At 38.2% G+C, this 6,000-nt stretch overlaps 1 protein-coding gene across 9 annotated transcripts in view; it reads right to left on the minus strand.

Annotated features, from left to right (window-relative positions):
• The window catches only part of LOC126469786 (protein tipE), a 227,122-nt gene extending 221,415 nt beyond the window's left edge, over positions 1-5,707 (minus strand). For 2 of the 9 annotated variants that reach the window (XM_050097035.1, XM_050097029.1), the window contains exon 1: positions 5,359-5,510. The gene's annotated coding sequence lies outside the window, so the exon portion shown is untranslated. The other 7 variants (XM_050097031.1, XM_050097034.1, XM_050097030.1 and 4 more) reach the window with 7 other exon arrangements.
• Between the last annotated feature and the right edge of the window lie 293 nt (positions 5,708-6,000).

Below are 6,000 nucleotides of genomic sequence, written 5' to 3' on the forward strand. Positions count from 1 at the left end.
TACATATGAATACAAAAGACTTTTTGCGACTATATTTTACTGATAATTTAATGGGTGTTCGGTTAATCTGTTTATAATTAATTAATTAATTAATGACTTTAACGTATGTATATTTATGATTCATGTGTCGTAATTAAGATACGCAAGTCCACTCTAACCACAAATGAATGATTCAGCAAAGTAGCACTAGCTTTTTACATTGCTTCTTTGCAAGACTGTGTAAACAAAACAATATCGTAAACTAAAGACAAAAAGAACAAAGTTTTTAACATCTTGTAACAGACTAGCGTAGTAGTCCGGAGGTCGGAGGCTCTCTACGTCCAATCCAGCAGTTCTGATTTTGGTTTTCAGTGGTTTCTCTAAATTACTTCGCCAAATGTCGGGGTGGTTCATCTCCATCCTTGTCAAACTAGACCTGTAAGTACGTAAATGTCTGTATGTATGAATTATATTTTTTTTGTTCTTGAACTGTAATACCATGCATATCCAATGTCCTTGTTCTACAGTCACGTTTAAGTCGTCTAGGCACACAAGTTACTAATGCAGCTAGAGAAACTTAATATATGGATCGTTCAACGCATCTACGGACAGCTCTTTCCCAATCATCGCGTTAAAACACTGAAGGCAGCTTGACTTTGTCCTACAACATCTGTGAGATCACTTGAGATTGCGCACGACACGTGGAGGCTTGCAGAGGAATCAAACAAAGAGACCCGTAGCTTGACATGATGCAGCTGCCAGCAAGGTGCATTCGCAGACTTAGAATTTACGTGTGCTCTAAACATATTAAGTTCCTCATGAAACAAAATGGTTCAAATGGCTCTGAGCACTATGGGACTTAACATCTGAGGTCATCAGTCCCCTAGAACTTAGAATTACTTAAACCTAACTAACCTAAGGACATCACACACATCCATGCCCGAGGCAGGATTCGAACCTGCGACCGTAGCGGTCGTGCGGTTCCAGACTGAAGCGCCTAGAACCGCTCGGCCACACCAGCCGGCTGAAACAAAATGTTTAAAATTACTCCACCAATTTCATGTCTGCAAAACCGTTAAATAGTTGAATCCAACGATCGTTAAACTAATTTATAAAATTAATTTATCACAGGAGCAATTTCTCTGAAAAAATTTATTAAAATTCTGTTCCTTTTTACGCGCCTGAGAGAAAAGTTACTTACAGCCATTGAAACGATACAAAACGATTAAAAAGCATTAGTTACTAATAGATGTAATTGTACGCAGAGTATTTTTATCGGACCAAGAAAGGCTTACATTTCTGTGTTCGCATGATTATCGCGATGTGCGATTTTTGTCTCAGGAGAAAATATATTAGATGAATGAATTTCCAGTTCATAAGAGATTGCCTGTAAGCCACTACTTAAGGTGAATATGCGATCACAAAGGCGCGAGGAAGAAAACTGTCGCAATGGCACTCTGCAGATGGAATTTACTTTACCATTTAGTAAAGGACAGAAAACAATTTGGATAAACCTTTTCGCTACTTACGGAACGTATTTGAGTCTACGTAAACAGCTATAGTTAGTTTTCATTAACTTTCTGCCACTCGTTAAAAATTAATATTTTCCTTTTGAAAAAACCGATCACTAAATGAGTTATCAGCTTTAAGGTGTAAGAATTAGAGCCACTGTGGATAGGTGATTATTAGCGTGACGAATTCAGCTTCCGTTTTGCTGAATGGAAACGTCCAGTAGAGAGCACGTGCTTCCTGCGTCTGTGACGATGGGAAGTGGCTTCACACTTACTAATGTGAAGTTCTGCAGACAGCTCCACGAACACAATGGAGGTGAAGTAAGTTTCGCTCACACTGTATAATCCATCTTCCATTCATGAGGCGGGGTGGAAAAGGAAGTGTCATTTCCGACATGGACAAAAGTATGGGGACACTTCACACCAGATACTCATTAGAACATGCTTTCTTACTTAATACTAATTTCCCCTTTCGAAAAAAGAAGACAAATTTTCATCCGTTACCTTTAACCAACAAGTGACGACGTAGTCAGACAGATATTAATGCACTTTAAACATAGTGACCAAGAATGCAAAAAATTATTTGTTATTATGATATACGCCGTAGATGAAGAGGAAAAAATAATCTGGCTTTGATCGTGTAAAGTGCAATCAAATGAACACAAAGATTGAAAGTTTATTTTCGGGATAGGTTTGCGGTTTCAGCCGTGGTTTGGAGCCTACGTTAAACTATAGGTCCGACATAAATTGGTGGAAAAGTCAGCTCGAACGTCGGGGGGAAGGCAACGCATACCACCTCCAGCAAGACCATGCCTAGTGAAGCAGTCTACTACTCAAACCAATCTTCGAGCTGATGACAACATTACAATCTCATCCGAACCCATCACAGCAATATTAGAAAAACTGTAATAAAATTATTCATTGAATTAAATTTTGGAAACAATAGTTTATATTTATCTTCACAATGTACTTACTTTGGCACTGACCAGTAAATTTTATGCTTGGTGAATGTATTTTTTTAAAAGTATCTTGATAAATTAATTGAGTTCACAAAACGTAAAGTTAGTTAGACATGGAAGGAACACATCAAAAATGGCAGAGGCCTCGAGAGACAATATTTTAACTATGAAAAGTGTTTTACAACACAATAAATAGTGAGGTAATTAATTCATTTTAGATGTAAATTAGCATCGATGCAGTACAGCCAATTACTCGTAGCTAAGATCTACTCAGTTGAAAGAACTATAATCATGTGTGCAAAAAAGAAAACAGGGATTGCTGCGAATAAGGATAATTCCATTGACTGTAGAAGATTACTCTGACTTCAAAGAAGCTGCAGCACAATGTGACGAGAGTTTTTGTTTACTGAAACGTTACAATTACATTTCATCGGTCAGGAAACAGAGAAGAAAAAACGAATCAGACCATTTGCACATATTTTTAGGCATCTTTATGTGTTCGTTTCCTGCTGCTAGTTATCAGCATTAAAAGGCTTTTTGTGCTCACTTAGTAGAGTTAGCCATTATTTTAAGGAACATATTCATAACATGTAATTTTCTTAGTTCGAATTTAACAGGAAGAAACAAAACAGATTCTTATAAACATCGCATTCCGGCGACCAAAAGGGAAAATGGTGTTTTGTGTTTTGAGAGGTCTCAATTCTTCTCTCAATTCAGCCTTACACATATAAAACTGATAAGTTATTGTGTTTTGGTGGAGATGAGACTGTAGTATGACATTGAAATTAGAGACAAGGAACTTGAGATTCACAAGTACTGATAAGCCCATATGTTGAAAGTGGTCATAAGGCAGTTGCTCACATTTCAAATTTATTCAGGGTTAGCACAAGTTTTGCCTGACCCACGCAATTTAGAATTAACCTCTTAATTTCACATAGTCTCCACTAATTAAGTTTGAGAAACTCAGTTTCAGCTCTACAATTAAAAAAACACACTATAAGCTCATATATTGGACCATGATCTGTGGATGTCTGTGACTGAGATGACATCACGTGTGTCGTACATAGTAGGCGACGTCCTTCCTTTGTCTCTTATCGTTTCTGTTTATTACACCGTCTATAGCAGGACACAAGTAAGAAGTCCTAAGTACCCGTATTTGAAGCTAATTTCTGTAAAATTACAGTTTTAAGTGCTTCCTGAACTAGTCTTTGACATACAAACGCCAACAGAATGAACATCTAAGACATATGCACAGCACAAAAATTATCTCCATTAGACATTTTGTCACAAATGAAAATAATTTTTTTCATATATGGGCCACAGAATGATAAGTAGCGGTACTTATAAAATAACAAAAAAATATCATCTAGAAGTGGCATATGATAAGTGTAGGAAAGGCGAATAAGAAAACAATAAAATAATACGCTGTGCAATAGAATAGAGTGCAAGGCAATAAAGAAATAAAAGAAGAGAAAAAAGAACTAAGTTAAGTGCAAGGACACAACTTTGTGTGTTTCCTAACACACAGGTACAAAGAAAGAAAGTTTGATGGTTTAGTTTCTATAGGTTACTTACTCGTAAAATAGTGACTACAGTAACATGCACCTAAGGTTAATTTTGCAGTAATACGAGAATTGCAGTATTCTAAATTGCCCAAAAAACTAATGATATAATCTTTATTTAAGAAAACCAAACCAAGCATAGCACTTTGTTAACAGAGTGTGAAATTTGTGTAGTGTTTAATCGTAATATAACTAACATTCATTATAGTAGCATTTACATTCTGTACACTGAACTGATTGATGGTGAGGTGCATGTTATAACATACAGATATGGAGTAGTCAGAAATCTTAATACGCTACATATCTGTAGGTTATTGGTGCTGAAATTGTGTGTGATATTGATATTAATGAGGATAAGAAACAGTTATTTATTTAAATCACAAGGGGATCATTTATGCATTCCCATAATAGTTGTTCTAGACGATTACAGGGCAGCCAATTAAAGAGTAAGAAGAAAGTTCAACGGTAAGCCTTAACGAAATACATCTACTGCTGGCCTCCCTAAGGTTTTTTGGTCTGATGTAATTATATTTAGTGTAGTATACGCTTACAGCAAAATCTTTAATGTATAACAGTGCTGTGTAACAAAATCAGTGACAATAACTGTTCACTGACGATAAAGCGTTATTTGTAGAAAATTGCATTACCTAGTCACCAAGTAGTACAGTGTGCTATTGCAGATATAGAAAAATAATGTAGCTGACTACAGACGATAGTAAACAGGCGCTGATTAGTTTTGTATTATATTTACATTCTCATATTAATAGATGCAAAGCAAGCTTAATTATATTCATGCTTTTTCAAATGTAGGTAATGTTTTTTCGGTCTTCAAAAAATGGTGGTGCTAAATCCTCGAATTTATACTTTTATGGTAAACCAAGAATTGCTAGCCAAAATCGATGGACAGAAATTGGACTCTAGACAGCAACAGTAAATGATCCCTCAGACTGTCGACATTTCAGTAGAGAATAGCTCGCCTATTCGAAAAAACCGAATACATTTTTCTCATTTCCTTTTTTACTTCAATGTTACTGGCATAAAGTTATAATTCTGCACGAGTTCTTTCCGTGCGTCCCTCTGCTGGTGTTACAAATTTTCGTTCCGTATTATCTACTGCAGCTTGCAGCACACAGGGAGCCGTACATTACTAATGATCATTCAAGCAAATATATTTCAAATGAAGCGGTGCAATGCAGGGGGTGTAATCCTATCATGCACGCATAGTTATAGCTTGGTTTTAAAAGAGCGAGTGGTAGTTTTTACTGCGGTTGCTACAAAGGGAATGTAGTAGGTATATTGACTAAAGTACTTCATCGCTTGTGGGCTGCACCCAACGACTTCCGTTACCTCGTAAAGCTGCATCACGAAACTGTCTGAATAAACTGGAGAAACATATTTACAACGTAAGAAAAGATTATGGCAATACTGTAGTAAAATGTTTAAAGAAGCATTCTGTCGGAGGCTACGTAAGAGAGAGAGAAAATAGTAGTAGGCCTGTACGACTGTTATACTCAACCACTGATAACTGTAATTACGTGTAGGACAGAGATGTTGTGAGTACACTGGCACACAACACAGAAGAGAACAAACCAGTAGTTACAGAGGGAGCAGGCGCGACTGAGAGCCACGGCAAGCTGGCGGTTTGCGGGGCGAATGCGCCGCCGCCGCCACGGCGCTGCCGGCAGCGCCACAGCTGCGCCACGCCGCCGGCTCGGCACGGCACGGACCGCCTCGCCGCCACCGCTCCCCTCACGACCGGCTCGGTACGGCTCAGCCGATCGTCCCACAACACCATCGATCTGCTGCCTCTGCACTTAACCTCTTTTTGCAAGAAAGCCGCGATGTCAGGTATCCTTCACTCGCTGCTCCTCCTAAGCCTATTACTCTTAAATGGCTCTTCGGGCTGCTCGTGGACCGCCTCTTTTCTTTTATGTACACTAGCGCCCGGGCTTATACGGAGTAGCGGATGGGCTGGTGGAAGACCGTCAA

This window comes from Schistocerca serialis, chromosome 3 (assembly GCF_023864345.2).
Source record: "Schistocerca serialis cubense isolate TAMUIC-IGC-003099 chromosome 3, iqSchSeri2.2, whole genome shotgun sequence".
NCBI classification, from domain to species: domain Eukaryota; kingdom Metazoa; phylum Arthropoda; class Insecta; order Orthoptera; family Acrididae; genus Schistocerca; species Schistocerca serialis.